The 17,384-nt window shown below is 37.4% G+C and overlaps 1 long non-coding RNA gene across 1 annotated transcript; it reads right to left on the reverse strand.

Moving 5' to 3' along the window:
* Positions 1-1,101: 1,101 nt before the first annotated feature.
* On the reverse strand, positions 1,102-7,555 carry LOC131072605 (uncharacterized). The gene is made up of 2 exons (XR_009112729.2): positions 7,101-7,555; positions 1,102-1,659 (listed from the first exon to the last, which is right to left on the reverse strand). It is a non-coding gene; the product is annotated as an uncharacterized LOC131072605 (long non-coding RNA).
* Between the last annotated feature and the right edge of the window lie 9,829 nt (positions 7,556-17,384).

The raw sequence follows: 17,384 nt of genomic DNA on the forward strand, positions 1-17,384 counted from the left end.
TTAGGAAAAGCATTAAATCATATTTCATTTATTTACGATTTATAATAAATTAGACGTATCACAAAGAGCATTGAACTAAATATCCATCCAGCAAGATAACAAATTGTGAAGGCAGGCCCCAATGAATCGACCGATTCATCAAAAGTGGGCCAAACTGAGGCAGTGACATGAACGATGGTATCCAAGGTATCCATTTGAGTGACACATGTTAGTATTATAACATCTTGTGATTTGCTGATGAATACGAAGGTTTAGTTCCAGTTATAGGCTCCATACCTACTTAGTTGGAAAACCCATTATTATTGAGTTATTCAAACATTATGGGAATAAAAAGCTGGTCACCCAGTCAATCTATCAATAATAAGTTCCTTGGTTAGTTTGAAAGGGTGGCATAGTTGATTAAGGGTTTTGAGTTTGTCCCATGTAGGTCTCAAGATCATTTCTCTCTTTGTTCGGTTTGACTTGGTGGTTGATTGATTTGGACCTGATCCTCCATCCCAAGAGATTATATAGGGTGACTTGCTTTATCAAAGAGTTAAGGTCCAGATCACTAGGCTAACTTGTTGATTCCTCTTGGTTACCCCCAAAAAAAGCCAATTGATTACTTATGAGTTGTAATCTTAAAGGTTTAATATCTTTTTCTACCTACATAATTTTATATTAATAATATAGACTTTAGAATATTATCAAATGATTAAAAGCATAAATATTTGTCGTTATATTAATTAAGTGTTACATGTTCTTATTGTTTAGAGTTATTATATGTAGTGCTTATTCAATATGATTATAAGTATTAATGTCTAATGACCTTTAGTTGTTACTATTAGTTTTCAATAACTTCATGAATGTGATCATTTATGAGAGTTAAACAACTTTGAAATAATAAATTAATTCATTAGCATCAATGATGATTGTCAAAGATAGCAATTTTAGTGAGTTGATAAATGGGAAGACCAAAAATTCGAATGATTCATTGTACATTTATGGATTGGCCATGTTAGCTTCTTACATAAACTTATGAAATAAAAATGAAACCCTTTAAAAGTAGAATATATTGAAGTTGTTATACGTATAAAACAAAACCATTTTTAAACTCACAAATTCTGCTAGTAGATTTTTTTTTGTATTAAATATAGAGAAACTGAACAGTTAACAATATATCAATAAGAGTTTATTTGTTGTATGCAATTGTGATCATGTATCTAATTCAACCATCTATCCTAACTAAGGATACATATTATGTCTATAGTCAGTGTACAATAGAGAATATGCAAGATAATTAGTATGCTAGACTTGTTGTATCAAAAAACAAGCTGCTAAAGATGTACAAAAAGGAACAAAATTGTGAGGACTCGCATAAAGGTATTCCTAAGTCTCTGGCCATGAGGTCGAACCCATCGGGCCTTCCATCCAAATAGTTGTTCTGGTATCATGAATCACAACTAGCGCACCCACTTAGGTCAACTACTACTGCTCCCTTCATCTTCCTTCATTGATATCCTTCATGAAGGCTTTAAGTGCACTCACAAAAGGGGATTGTTCATTGTTGAATTTGGTCCATGTGTAGCCATATGACAACTCTGAGAGGTATAATTACATTGATCCTTCTTCAATAAATCTCTCAAATTTCTCCACAATCATTTTCATAACTAGCGTGACCTGCATGCCAACATTGTAAAATATGAGTCTCCTAAGAGACTCGATAAGCACTCTATCCCTATTTTGAAATTTAGCCTCATTATAAAAAATTTATATGATCCATAAAATTTCACATGATAATATAGACCAAAAATAATTAACATCTCTTTTCATGCCTTTGATGAAACCATTAAGAACATCATGATGAGAAAAAACACTATTAAAACTAATTCCAAACATACTCCAAACTTCTTTAGCAAAAAGACATTTGAAAAATGTGCATGTTATTTTCAAGAATTCTACATAGATTACATATAACAACATCATTATGATGATCTTTTATAGGCAATCTATGAAGAATAAACAACCATTTCAAACATTTGTATTTAGGAGAAATATCAGAATGCCAATGAAAAGAAAATAATTTATGCCATTCAAAATTAGAGTAATGCAAGTTCCACATAGAATTAAAATGAGCAATAAGATCATCATTGTTCAAAAGAGATCTGATCATTTTAGTATTAATCTTGCACAAAGGTGACCCATCCACCCATGTGTATGAGGTGAACCTATCCATCCTCAACACACATGGACTGGATATGTCAACAATGGCACATGCATCTCTAAGCATGGCATAGGTCCTCCAATTGGAGGAGGGAATTTGGAATCTTTGTCTAAGGACGCACCAGAGAATCAAGGTACCATTGCTAATGATATCATTAAGCGTATTTATGCCTCTTTGAGCCCATTTCCTAGCAAAACAACCTTGAATGAGAGCCAGAGGTTTATCCTTATGAAGGAGATTCCACCAAATGGATTTCTCACCACAAATAGAGTTATCCTTGCCAATTATCCCATTATTAGCAATAAGGTGTCTGACAAATTCCCACGCCTTCCAAATATTTTTTAAACACACAAGATCCGATTGGGGAGATAGGAAACTTGTTGGCGATTAAGTCGTCAAGGGGGAGCATCTTCCATGATTTGGCTTTCTTAGGAACAACTAACTTGATATTACTCCTAACAAGGATCTTCCATGATTCTTCACCTAAAGTTTAAATGGTCCGCTCAGTAGAAAGGGAAATGCCATGGAGCTTCAAGTCCTTAAGCCCTAAACCACCCATATCCTTCTCCAAGCAGCACCAAATCCATCTAACAGAGTGCCATTTTTTGTTGTCTCTACCATCAGACCATAAAAAAATCTTGATGGTATTTTGAATCTCATCAATCTGATAATTACTGAACATCCATACCGAAGCATTATACAAACTATAAGAAGAGAGGATCTTCTGGAAAACTTGAAGTCTACCGGCCAAGGAGAGAGAGATTATTCCATTTATTAAGTTTTCTATCCAACTTTCCTTTAACCCATATCAACATATCTCTCAAGCAGGGGTTGACAGCAAATGGAATGAACAAATATCAGATTTATTTAGAGGGCCCGCCCCATTAAAACTCAAAATTGGCCAGCCAAGGGGGGGGAATCATCCCAACCCAACAATATAGATTTGGGGGCAGAGATTTTGGCCCGAGAAGCATCACATAAAGTCTTTAGTTTAGTCACAAGGGAGGTAAATTTCACTTCCTCTAATTGAATAAAGAAAGTTGTATCATCAACAAATTGGACATTTACCAAATCCATATTGTTGGGCAAGGTTATGTCCCTTACCCTTAGAGAGAAGGATGAGTCTCTGAGTAGGTAAAACATAACATCAACAACAATCACAAAAAGTGTCGGGGCCAAGGGGTATCCTTTCTGAATGGATCTACTAAGGGATATAACTTGTGTGTGGGAACCATTGATCTCAATTTGAGTCGAGGCATCCTTTAGTAACACAAAAACCATATGACATAAATCTTTGGGGAAGCCAAATGACTCCAATATCATGAGCAAAAAGCCCCACTCTACTCGATCATAGACTTTTTCAAAGTCAATAAGAAACATGGCTACGTTCTGCTTGGTATCTTTGGCCCAATTCATAGCTTCCCAACTAGTAATTAAATTTCCTAGAATATACCTACCTTTGATAAATCCAATCTGAGTATTGCTGACTAAACCTGAAATAATATCCTCTAATCTGAGTGCTCTTATAAGAGACATTAAGGAGTGTAATAGGTCTCCAATTCTTAATAAGGGATTTATCTCCATCTTTTAGGATCAATTTAATGACTCCTTTGTTGATCTCTGCGCCTAAAGAGCTAAATTCAATGTCTTTTAGGTATACCTGAAGCAAGTCCTCAGCAATCCAATCAATATTTTCTTTTAAAATTCAGCTAGAAGCCCATCCGACTTAGGAGATTTATCATTGCTTAGATTATTAATGGCTTTCTTAATCTCTTCAAGATTTATGGATTTACTGAGAATGGCTGAATCAATATCAAAAACTTTCTTAGGAATAAGGGCTTTACATTGATCAAGAGAAGATCTATTAATAGAAGAGGTACAATCCGAAGTAAAGAGTTTTGGGTAATAGAGGAGAAAGGCCCTCTTAATATCCTCAATATATGTCATCTCTACACCTTCATCCCAGATTATATCCACTCTCTCCTTATACTCTTTCTACCTTAGTAAATTATAGAAGAATTTAGAGCCTCTATCACCAAACTACATCCAATTAACTCTAGCCCTAACTTTAGTTCCTTACGATTTCTTATGTTGAAGATTTATGAGTGTGTCTTTGGTTTGGTAGACAGCTAAGGATAGGTTCATATTATTGGGATCCTCATGGACAAGAGCTAACTGAGCAAGTAACTTATCTGTAAGATCCCTTTCCAATCTTTTGTCATCTTTGGAAAATTTAGTACCCAGTGTTTGGCATAAAGTCCTCTAGCTCCCCGCATTCCCTTTCCACTTACAAATGGTCAAAGTTTTCTTTTGGCCCCACCTATTGATCTGCTTGATGATGTACAGGGCATGTTTAATATCTTGATTATGAAGTAATTGGATGTTAATCATAAAGTTACTTGAATTCCTTATTTGAGGAGCCATATTAGAGTTCATAGAGATATGAGCAAGGATAGCATGATGGTCAAAGAGGGTATAGGGGATCATTCTAACCATGCATCCAGTGTTATCTTGATTAAAGGAGCAAGTAGATTTATTGGCATAGAAGCGATTTGATCTGGAGTAGATTCTCTTATTGTCTTGCTGAGCATTAAACCATGTGAACCAAATGTTATTGCAATATTTTTTCCTACCATTCAGTGGATCAAACAACATCAACTTAGATTTCATCCTTTCCCAATGAAGTTTCTCTCCACTCTTCTATTCCATACTAAAGCCTCCACTTTTATCTTCTGAGTTTTGTATCATGTTAAAATCCCCACCTAGAATCCAAGGGATGTCAGGGAGGCCGGTCAACCACTTCTAGAGATTAATCCTATCTTTGTAATCATTAGGGGCATATATAGAGCAGATGTCAACTTTTGTTCCTTTCACCTCCATGACAACCCATGCAATTTTATTACATGGGGAAAAACTACTATCTATAATCTTAGTACCCCATTTCTTGCCAACCAACACATCGACATAGGCCCTCTTCCCTTATCATGATTGGTAACAAATTTAAGTGCATCCTTCCAAATGAATTTGAGATTAACCTCCAACAAAAAATTGGATGCTTTCACCTCTTGTAAATAAAGAATATCCAAATTCCTATGCTGGTTAAGAAAACTTATGATAATATGCTTCCTATATGGGGATTCTAATCCCCTAATGTTCCAAGAAATAAGCTTCAAATCCATAACACACATTAAGCAGAGGAATTCTTGGCATCTTTAAAGTTGTTGAAGCACTTGGGGAGCTCCTCCCTATTGTCCTTCTTCTTAGGGAGGGGGAATCTTTTTTTTTATGTTATAGGTCCCCCTCCTCCTTCTTACTTTGGTTGGTGAAAGGGCCCTCTCCATTAGTGCTAACGATGTCACCATCTTTACTGTCTACATGCTTGAGAGGGGGTTGTGATTCTGGATGCTTCTCATTGAGGAAAGAATCACCGACCAAGGATCCATGGTCCCCATCCGAACCCTCAAATAGAGGATTTGATCTTGTGAGATCATAATTAGAAATGGAATGAGCCCGTGATTTGGTAGAGGCCTGATTACTAACAATGAGATCTGCTTTAATGACCCTTATACTAGCAACATCAAGATCACAAACAATAGGATGAGCATTATGAGAGTAGTTCATAGTATGACTATCATTGGAGGAAATCGATATGATTATCATTGCAAAGATTAACTTTATTAGCAGGAGATTCTCGAACATCAATTTCATCATTATTGCAGACAGAAGTCATCCCTCTAACAAGGATGTCATTGTTATGGTCCTCATCCATCTTATCATTTATACTAGTTCTATATTCAATCTCCTTGACCATATTTTTGACAAGGGATTGCTTACTATTAGGAGCAAAGATCATACATGGTTGGTCGATCTTATTATCATCCATCTCATGGGAGACAAGATTCCTTAATTTATCAAGGGCGAGTTGGCGCACATTTTTCCTCTTGACATTTCCAGTCTTAGGAGGAGGAAGAGAAGAAGCGGGGATATCTTTGCCATCCCTCATCTGAGAGAGGGAGATATTAATGGTTGAATGTGGGGGAGGATCTGCGTTAAAACCCCCAAAATTCACAATATAATCAAATGAGGGGGGAGTTCCTGAGGGTTTGTTCATAGCCTCTGAGACAACTTGTTTAAGCACATCAAGTTTCTTGATAATAGGGGTGGGAGAGCCCTCAAGGACAAGATGAATGTTAGCATTACTGCTTGTATCACCATTAGAGGTAAGGTTCGACTTGCGGTTGGCAAGAATAGGGCAGTTCTTACAAACATGTCCTTCCCACCTAAAAAGAAAGCAAGCGTTTATACCGCCCAAAACTTATAAAATGCAAAAGACCGGATCATCCTCCACCATAATTTCAATAAATGTAGGAAAATCGCATCCATGATCAAGGGTTATGAGAACCCTAGCATCTAAATAGGGAACTAGAGAGTGAGAATTGTCCACTCTGATAACCCTACCCACGGGTTCAAGCAATTGAGGAATAAATATCCAGTATAAGGGGGGAGTTTTTTTATAACGACCCATCTAGGGCTACAAAGGGCTAGGATCTCATCATTGACAACGTTGGGGGACCATTTGATCGCCGTGAAAGTGCATCTACCAATAGACCATAATTGTTTGCTAATGTCTGATTCTTGAGATTTAGCATCATTTAAAAAATAATAAATAAACCCTTTTGAATCATGTGGAAAAACAAAAATCGAAGCCCTAATTTTCTAATCCAAACATTCTTTAACCATTCATCCATGAAATTGCAGGCTGGACAGTTGGATATGTCTGTGGCCGTAAGAAAAATTGCAATATCTTTTAATCTTCCTTTCTCATAATTAATGGCATTATTCATTTTCGAGTTAGGAGCAATGGTAAGGGTAAAATCAGAAGGGTTAGGATTATTACCTCCTCCGCACTCGATCGGGCATCAATACCTGTGTGAGCCTTCAAAGCCCTAGTTTCAAATTTAGCAGAGACTGAAATCGGTGAAGAGTTGGAAGCAAGCAAAGCGATTTTGAATGATTTGTTCTTGTCCATGCCTTCGGTGGAAGGGATCTCATCTGGCTCTCTTGACATAAATGCGCCTAAGTCTGGATAACCGCATAGACATCCAACACAGGCAAGAGGGAAGAAGCAAAAATGAGAGAAATAAATGAGAAGATACGACAAGAAGCCAAAGTAGCTTACTTGCGTGAAGGAGGTTGTACGCCCTCCTCCATGTCAGAAGGCCGAGAACCCCTCCACGCGCGTCCAAAACCTAATATCCGAACAGAGTTGCAGAGCGCCCATATAATAATCTCTCCAAATAACCTATAAGAAACTTTTATGCTAGTAGATTAAAAATATATCCAAGTAATATATGGCAAATGTTTCTCTAGGCGCCTAATATATTAGTGTCCTCAATCATCAATAAGGTTTGCCTTTAGACCTTGCTATTATGGTCACATTACACAATTTAGAGGCCTACTTGAAACTTTACTTCAACCTAGATGCGATAAAAAAAAGTAAACAAAATGGAAGCCAAACATGATAACTTGCATCAAGATATATATTTTTTTATCAAAGATTTCTCGCCAAAAAAGACACATATATATAATGTTACTGTAAAAATTGAATGAAAATATCTCATAATAAAAGCATCCACATAAGCATAATATGTTTGTCATTTGAGTGTCAATTATTATTAACAACAAAATTATAGTCTACTTAAACTTGTGTGCCCTTTGTATTCTTAAGCTGAGTAGACTTGTAACATTTGCAACAAAGGTATAACAAGACAAAGCATCTATGAACTTTTTATGCTTCAAATTTTCATCTTAGTCAAATCAAAGCCAAAGTACCTTTGAATTTTAACGCTATGAAATAAGTAACATGAAGAATAATGAATGATGGTGACATAACATATACTATATTCAACATTCAAATAAAAATCTCGTGACCATACTCTATAAGAGATCATTACCAACAAATGTCATAATATATTCAATAGTGTGGATAGAACATATTAAGAATCATTTTTATAGATTTATGATTAAGTACAAAATACATAATTGAAAGAACAATGTTAGATTGCAATTAACAAGTTCACTACATTACTTTGACAATGCCACGTTGAGTGATCACAACCAATCACATGTAAAATGAACATCTTTTAAATACTTTTTCCAGAGTCAATTTAGAGGTAAGGATCATAAGTTTCTCTTCATGTTTCCTATTCTTAATATAATACGTGTTTATGTCTAATCACTCAAATGACCAAATTACATATTTTAAGTATTTTTTGTTAAAATATAAAATTAAGTAAATCTAAATACATAAATATAATTATTTTTATATGTAAGAGCCAAGTAGACAGTGTGAGAGAGCTTCAAAATGAGAAAATGAACAAGCATAAATCCAATAGAATTCTAGGGAGAGAGTTAGAGAGGCAACTAGAGAGACCAAATGAGCTCCAAAAGGGAAGATAAGCATGTTGGGACAAAAATATATGTCAATGGTCATGGGGAAACAATACAGGCATCTTCTAGGTGCATGTGTAATGCTCAAACGACCACCTTCAAACTATCAGATTCGTGGGATGCTACCATGACACATGGATATCTCTTTGACGCACCAGTGTCTACTAGTCAAACAGACAATAGGGTCAGAAAAGGACAAGGCAAAGGCTGATGGAGAAAGTGAAATAAACAAAAGGACAAAGTAGTGAAGAGAATCTCCAATCAGCATAAAACATAGGCTCCTTATGTAGCATAGAATTACATAAGGTGTAATTTATGACACTATATTTTGCCCCCTTTAGTGAGCATATTATTATCAAGATGCGAGCTAAAGTAGAGATTACCGAAATATGAAGAAGAAGAATCCTCTACCCATGCAAACATGTCTCCAAGAAAGATTCTTGAATCTTTGAAAAGATGTTGTTGGGTTGTTCCATCAAAAACATGTTAGCTACAGACAAACATGTTAGATGAAAAAATGAATAACATGATATGATATAAACTGAGATTAAAAATAATGATAAAAAGATAAATAGATTTTGCAGATATGGGTAGGAAGTTATGCTAGATAGTCATATGATAAGGTGACCTTAGATAGAGTGAATTAGCCACCATAAAAGGTGATAAGATGCAATGGTTTGGCCCCCACCAAGGCAAATGAGATAATGGTTTATAGATTTTGCTGGTATGAGTAGCAAGTTATGGTAAATAACCATACTATAGGGCAACTTAGATCAAGTGGTTTGACCCCCACTGATAAGCAAACAAGATAATAGATTTCGCCAATATGGGTGGCAAGTTATGCTAGATAGCCATGTGATAGGGTGACTATAAATAGAGTGGATTCGCCCCTACAAAAGGAGATAAGATCCAGTGGTTTGGACCCCACTAGGCAATCAAGATAATCCAAAATGCAGATATAATAATGTAGAAATGTATAATTGTAGGGATATGGAAGCATGGGAGGCCCCTCCTTAGAATGGTATGTGTGAAACACATGTCATTCTAAGGAGAAGGAATGTTGTGTCACATCAACATAACAAGATGTTTATGTGGAATGCCACTTTGCAATAGATGACACATAGCTCCACAAAATCAACAAAAACACAAGGACACAAGGGGCTCCGCTAATTCGGCATCAAAACCCATAGCAAGGAAATGAGATGATATATAGTTATGTATGGGTGTTTCATCGTGGTACCAAACTTTACGAATTTTATGAAGAAGGCACATGAAAATAAAGAGAAAAGAAAAATCAAGTCAACATGGAAGAGAGCCTAAATGCCCCCAACGCTTTGCATCATCCTTGATATCTATTAAAATAAATACACTATAGATGGAAGAAGGGTGATTAACAAATAGAAGAATATTACAACATGTAATGGTATAAAATTAGGGTTTTCACAATTAGATATAGTAGAAACCACTAAATTTAGGATTAGGGACCACTACATTAAAGAGGGGTAAACTTGATGGATATAGCCACAAATTAGCAAGGATAGCATTGAGAATTCTATTGGGTTTCCTATATTTGAATTTATTACCCTTTTTTTAATTTGAACTGTGAAAATGTTAAAATTAGGGTAAATGTGGTTGTATTGAAGTAATTATGCTTGAACAACGAGCTAAAGTCATCAAATCGATCCACAAACCTAGATTTGAGGAATGTAAGTGTATTTGGATCAGTTCCCAGAAGGAGCTCTTGAAATGTCGAGACCGGTATGCTCATTGCACCGATCCTCCACACTTTTCGTCATCCAAAGGGGAACCTGTTTGTCTCTGTAAACAAAGCTTAACCTGAAGATTGCAACTTTGTACATGCTTCCTACACACATAAAGAAATGGAAATAGGTTGGCAATAGGGGTTTTCCTAAGTCAAACCCCGATTTAGGAATTAATCTTGAATGAAATATTGTAAATACTAAAATAAACAATGGAAAGATATACCTCAAATTTGCAATGATTGATAATGATGCTTCACTTATTAAATGTAATCACATGTGTTGTATGAAATGGCATGAAAATGATAAAACCCTAATCACACAAACATGCTTGCATATGAATGATGTAATTTTTCTCTGCAATGGTTGAATGAAGGAAATGTAGACTTGAAGATCTCTGAAAAATTCTTGATGATGAATGCTTGAATGCTTGATTGCTTAGCTATGAAGACTTGGAATGCTTGGATTAAATTAGGTTGGTCAAATGTCTTTATATATGAGATCCTAGGTCAGTTTACCTATTAGGTTGACCTCCAATGGTCATATGGAGCCACCAGTTTCATTTCCCGTCGGAGAGGTAGGTCTCATCCTTCTCTTGAAAATTGGGTTCCATTGGGGGGGACCAGGACACTGGGAACTCTAGTCCTAGGACCAGGGCGCTAGCATTGCGCCCTGGTCCTCCTCAATGAAGGACCAAAATTAAGGCCCTGAGAAGAGTACACTCCTCCAAAGAATCATTTGGTAGGTGCATATGGAATAAAAATTGGAGTTAAGGCACTGAATGGACTCAGATAGGAAATGAGGGGGAGACACACTAAAGTAGGGGCACAAACCTGAGGTGTAAATTGTCCTAGTGACAATTTATGATGCTACACGATAGAAAATCCCATGTTTCCAAGAACCAACGAAGTGACTTGGGTCCTTCAGAAGAGCACATAACACACAAGGATAGATAACCTCATGTTTCCAAGTACCAACAGGGTGACTTGGGTCCTTTGGAAGGGAACAAAAATATAAAGCAAGCACATGGGAACACAAATATGCATGCTCTAATATACATGAAAAAGTAAAGAGGCACTATCCTACAAGTCATCCACCAACAGGTCACCGTCCTTCCAATCTTGATCATATGGGAAGGGAGGTTGAGACTTAAGGGGGGAAAGGGCAACATTGGGCACAACACCAGCAACAAGAGCTAGGGATGAGGCATCTTCCACATTTTCATCCAAGAGCCCCTAAGAGGAGAGAGTCAACAATCACATAAATATCATCGACAATGTCAAGATATCCTCTAAAGATTCAAACAAACACCTCTCATCAAAAGAGACAAATGACTCTACACGAGGTGGCGGAACATGAGTCGCACTACCAACCTTTGGAAGAGGGGCAGAAACAAACTCTGAAAAAGGTAGAACCTCCTTAAAAAAACACATAGAAGCATACAATTAAATTGAAACAAAAACAAGCAAAGACACTGGAGTTGACTTCTGATGGTGAAACTCAAGCACGGGGTCTTGCTCGAACTTTCACTTTGGTTTTTGCAGAGGTGAAGGCCTCTGATCAACTATAGTGAGTTTGAGTACCCCAATAAAATTCTAATTTAGAGACAAAAAAGAAGAAGGTCAAGCAAACAAGGTTGCACAAAATATCCACAGGCTAGGAAAACTAAGGGACGTTGGTGCAGGAGCACCTAGTTGAGTCAAAACTCCATTTTTGGGTATCTCATGCTTATATGTTTGTAAAGTCTTGTGCTAGGTTTTTTTTGTTGTTTTAGGTTGTTTTGAGTCATTTGTAGTGGTTTTGATCTCATTTTGGGCTTGAGAGATCAAATCTTGCATTCCAGGCCTTGAGTTGACAATTTTTTGCCAAAATGTGAAAAATGGCCAAAAAGGTCTCCTAATGGTTTTAAGAGCATTGAAACATGTTTTTTTAGTGTTTCTAAGCATTTCTAAGTTGTTTATTCAATTTGATGAGGCTAGATTGTGAAAAATGCATCTTGGAGCAAGAAAAGTTGTCATTTGGCTTAAGAAAGTTGTCAAAATTGTCTTTTTTTTGCAAAATGTAAATTTTGAAGCCTCTTGTCCGTACAAGGGCATGGAAACCAACTTGAGAAACTATATAAGGAATCCATTTTCATTAGAAAGGGTTGGTTATTGTACTTACAAGTGGAACTTAATAGAAATCAAGTGTTTTTGGCTTTTATGACTGTTTTCTTCCTTTTGAGGGGCAGTCCGTACTGTAGCTGTACAATCCATACTGTACCTTTTGGGAAGCTGGGATTTTGTTGTATTAAGACTTCTCATGTACTTTTTTGATTGATTTTTCTTTTGCAAAGTGCTTATTCAAAATTTTTTGTAAATTGTGCATCTACTGCCCTGCCAAGGGTTTGGAGTTGCAAGATGCATCAACTTGGTTGATCCAGGTTTGGGATCCCTCCTGTGGATTCTACCAAGTTGGTCCATTTGTATATTATGTATATAACTTTCCTTTTGTGCTAGAAGAATGGTTTGAAGATGCTATTGAGTGATTACTAGGCAAGTGTTTGTCATTTGGCTAGTATCTTGATAAAGACTCAAAGTTTGCACTCAAAGGTAATTGAGTGAGCAAATGATTGTAAAAATGGTTTGTACATGTGACCAAGAATTGAAGCACCTTTTTGATGTATTATAATAGTTTACACCTTTGTAATCTTTCCTTTTTGTAGACAAAACAATGAGTTCATTGTTTTGGGGAAAGTTGTTGTCATTTTGCTTAATGGAATGCTACAAAGCATTAACCACGCCTTGGAACACTTAAGGAAATGTAATAGGGAGATGAATTGTTCTATGGAATTCCTCACCGAGGTGTAACTCCATCCCAATCTCCTCATTCTTGCAGGTCCCAAAGACAAACAGGTTGCTGACTGGTAAAGGTAGTGAAAAGACAATGATAGTGGTTGTTCTTCTTCTTGTTTGTCAACTGTATGGAAAAATGTTAGTCCAACAAAGGTAGGGAAGGTTTCAATATGGTGTGGTAGAGGTAACCAAGTAGTTAGGGATTTTGAAACAAGTCCAAAGGAGTGTAACTATGGTGGAAGCCCTCAAAACCCTATAAAACCCTTATTTTATGCCATAAAAGGTGGACAGTCTGAAAACCACTCTAACAGTGAACTAAACCTCAAAAATCCTTGAGCATTCAACCTTAAAAAATCATACCAAACTTTTTTTGTGGTTAAAATGGCCATCGTGACCAATGGGAGCAAAAAAGGGCCAATTAGGCCTCCACGGGCTAGTAGCCCTGCTGCATAACACACAATATTGGCAGTTTTTGCAAAATTGCATCAACCCGATTGGAAAATGAGCTTTGGGCTTATAAAACAGTATGGGAACATTCCAAGAAATCCTCCAAGTGCTCCTTAGGTATCCTAAACAATGTGCAGCCTCTTTTGGGGTAATTGAACCTTATTAGTGAGTTTGAGTAAATTGTGGGTTATAGGCCTAAAACTAGAAGACGAGCATTTCATGAAGAGTTTCACTTTGTTGCCCCTGCATTTCCATGTGGAAATCTCCTAGTACACATTGGAACTAAAAGTTGAAGGCCCCAAGAACCAAGCACAAGTGGTTGAAGATGCGAGGAACAAGCATTTTGAGTAGTTTTGGAGCATGGGAGTAAGCCATCACCATAAAGGGAGTTTGCTAGGCAAGTAGACCATGGAATCCTTGGCATTACAATGACAAGGTAGGTTGAGTAAACATACACATCAGATCCTACAAGGTTTTGGCCAATACATTGATCCTTTTGAGCAAGTTAGCCTTGTGAGTACTTTCCTACCTGCTCCCTATCAGACATCTTGCAAGGAGATGATTAAGGGAGGCTCCAAGGAAGGAGCGATGAAAAATTGCACCCATTTAGGACAAAAATCATCAACAGTCTTTGGAGAGTGGTAATAGGACAAAGGTCAAAGAAATGGCAAGATCAAAAGGCATGGAAGCGACAGGGAAAAACACCATTGGTTCACTTGCGATCCTCGAAGCAGCCTCATGCTCATGGGCCATCATGCGTTGATAATGCTTTCTCTCACACTCTTGTTGATTATGGCATAAATGGGGTCCAAGATAAAAATTCTAGGGAGGTTCAATAAGACCATGCTCCATGGGAGAAGCCTCCAAATCTAAAATCAATGAAGGAGAAGGCCTAGTCGATGAAGTAGGAGGTGCAGCTGACACAAGTCTCACATCCACAACAATGGGTCCCTTCCTCATTTTTATTGAGGAGCAGTTAAAGGAATAGAGGTCACCCTCAAAGGTTGTGATGTGGGAGCGAGTGGAGACGAGAGAACACGAGGTGAACGCCTACCCTTATCATAACAGGAAGGATGAGGGATGTCAGCAAGGATGGGAAGCTCAAAGGGAGGGTGAGATGAAGACCATGGCAACATGGATGCCTTTCCTTTGTTTGTATCAAGTACAAATGTAGGAATGAAAGACACCACTAGATGTTGTGTGGTCTTGGATGGGTGAGGAGGTCTACTCTAAGGAATAGGTTTAACCTAAGACCTCAATGAGGAAGGGGTAGAAGGTACCACTTGCTGCAACAACAGGTTTAAGAGGCATAGGAGACTGCAAACTGAGTTGATGAAAAAGCTAACTCTCTTGTCTTATACTTGTAATATGCTTTATATAGAAAATCTCCACGAGAGTCATGAGACCAATTGAAGCAGGCAAAAAATGATCTAACGAGAAGCTCCCACGGGCAATCAGTGGGAAAAATCCAGTGTCCTGAAAGTATGCATAGTTCCCTTGTGGGGAAACTTAGGACATCTATGGACAATAGAGGGGACTGCTTCCATGACATCCAGGGAATACTAAATTATTGTCAAAACTGCATATCATGTAATTCTCAATCATGATTGTACCTTCTCACTTGTGAAAACTGGGAGTGCACTCAGTGTGATCCACTCGCTCATTGCTTCTTCTTTTTGTAGCTTCAGTAGTTCCCCATGTAACACTTGATCAAGGCTTGTGGTGGATCAAGTACGTGCTCAATCCAAAACTTGGAAACCCTAAGACTTTCCCTTAAACCATCCATCTTATCAACTAGGTTTTGTATTGTCTGTGTTTCTTGGGAAGACTGGAGAATGAGATACATATACCTTTCCAAGACATCAACCTCAAATTCAACATCAGGAGATAAATTCTCGGATACATACATCTCCCAATGCTTGAGTACTTCCTCGTTGTTTAGTGAAGTTGATTGGATCACTGTTGGCCCATATTTGCTTAGCACTTTGACTATATACTTCTCATATTCTTCTCGTGAGCTCAAAAATGATGGATGTCCTTTCAAAACCATGGTTGTATATTCATCGAGTATATCTCTTTTGAAATCTAACAAATCAAGACAACTTTGTAAGACCTTAAAATCTTCTCCTCCCAATGAATCTTCCCTTTTTATTACATCTTCCCCTAAACTTTTGATTTTTGTGAGCACCTTAATTTGTTTGGTAAACTTGTTGGATTGAGCTTTCCATTGGTTGGAGAATAGAATCATGCGTTTCTCAAGAAGGTGGGCATCTTCATAGATTTCCAAGGTATCTATTAAAAACATTTTTACTTTTCTCAATTGACTCTTGGTCCAGGTATCAAAAGTGGTTGCCTTCTTTCTCATTTCATATAAGGATTTGACCTCCTGTTGTGGGAGTGTTGAAGTAGAAGGTTGAGATTGTCCAATCCTTGAGTCCAGTGGGAGTGACATCTCCATAAGCAACTATTTGTACTGTTTCGGTTGAGCCTTAGCTTCTTTCCTAGACTTATGCTCTTTCTCTATCCTAGTTTTGATGGTGGCGGTTGCAACATCTAGGATAACTATTTATCTCCGCTTAGTTTGCTTGCCAAGGTTCATATGGGAGATTTGATACCACAGGGAAGCTTGTTCTTCACCTTTTGTGGCCTATACTAGAGCAGATGTGTTGGCCAAAAGATCTCCTGAGTCACTTCTAGTTAGATGATGAAGGGTTTTAGCTTTTTTCATTCTCCTTCATGATTCAGTGATTACATCTTGCAGAGTGATACTTTGTAACACAAACTATTTCTTGTTTTTAAAGTTGAAACTTAGCCATTGTAGCATATTGGAGTCTTGTTGCTCCCCTTGAGAGGTGACTTGGGTTGTTACTATGTGAGTTTTTGGCTCCTCTTGCTCTTTTTCTTCTCCTTGTTGGTCTTTACTTACATCATGATGTTGTTCTTGTTGTCATCCTGTAGGCTCATTGTGTTGAGGAAGTTGTTGAAGAGGATGTTCTTGTTGCACTACCTCAGAGTCTTCTTGTTGTTGTTTGGAAAATTCCTCTAGTTTTTCTCCCACTTCTTGCTAAAAAACCTCTTTGCTTGTATCATCTTGTTGTTTCTCATGGCCTCCCTCAAATTGTTTAAGGAGTTGTTCTTGATACTGTGGAGTGAACACCAGATGCTCATCTTGATCATCAACTTCCATAACTTCCACTTGTACTTCATACACCTGTGTCTGAGTGGCCTCAATTGTTTAGTCTTTGTGTTCATCAATAGGTGGTTGAATGGGTGGTTCATCTTGAGGAATGAAAAGCACTTGCATCAATAATGATTCTCCCAAATCTTGTCTTAAAGGAACCTATTTTTGCATTTGATTTTACCTTATCTTATCTGCCATTATTGAAATAGGCTCATCATCTTCATACCAGTCGGATTCAATGTTATGAATGGTTACTCATTCATGAGTTGGCTTGGCAACTATTGTAGGGGCTTTACTAGAAGAGGTGGCCTTGTTTGAGTCTAGTTCTCGTCATGTTCCTTCTCCCAGGGTTGTACCAATAGTAGGCGCAACAGGTGCAATTGCCACTTGAGGTACAACACGCAACCCGATAGTCACTCCTTGTTAAGATGCACTGCTTTTCAAGACTCAGATTCTTTCATATTCTTATCTAATTTCTTCATCAACTCTTCTTCTTCCATAGCAGGTGT

The sequence above is a fragment of the Cryptomeria japonica genome, chromosome 10, assembly GCF_030272615.1.
Source record: "Cryptomeria japonica chromosome 10, Sugi_1.0, whole genome shotgun sequence".
Classification (NCBI taxonomy): Eukaryota; Viridiplantae; Streptophyta; class Pinopsida; order Cupressales; family Cupressaceae; genus Cryptomeria; species Cryptomeria japonica.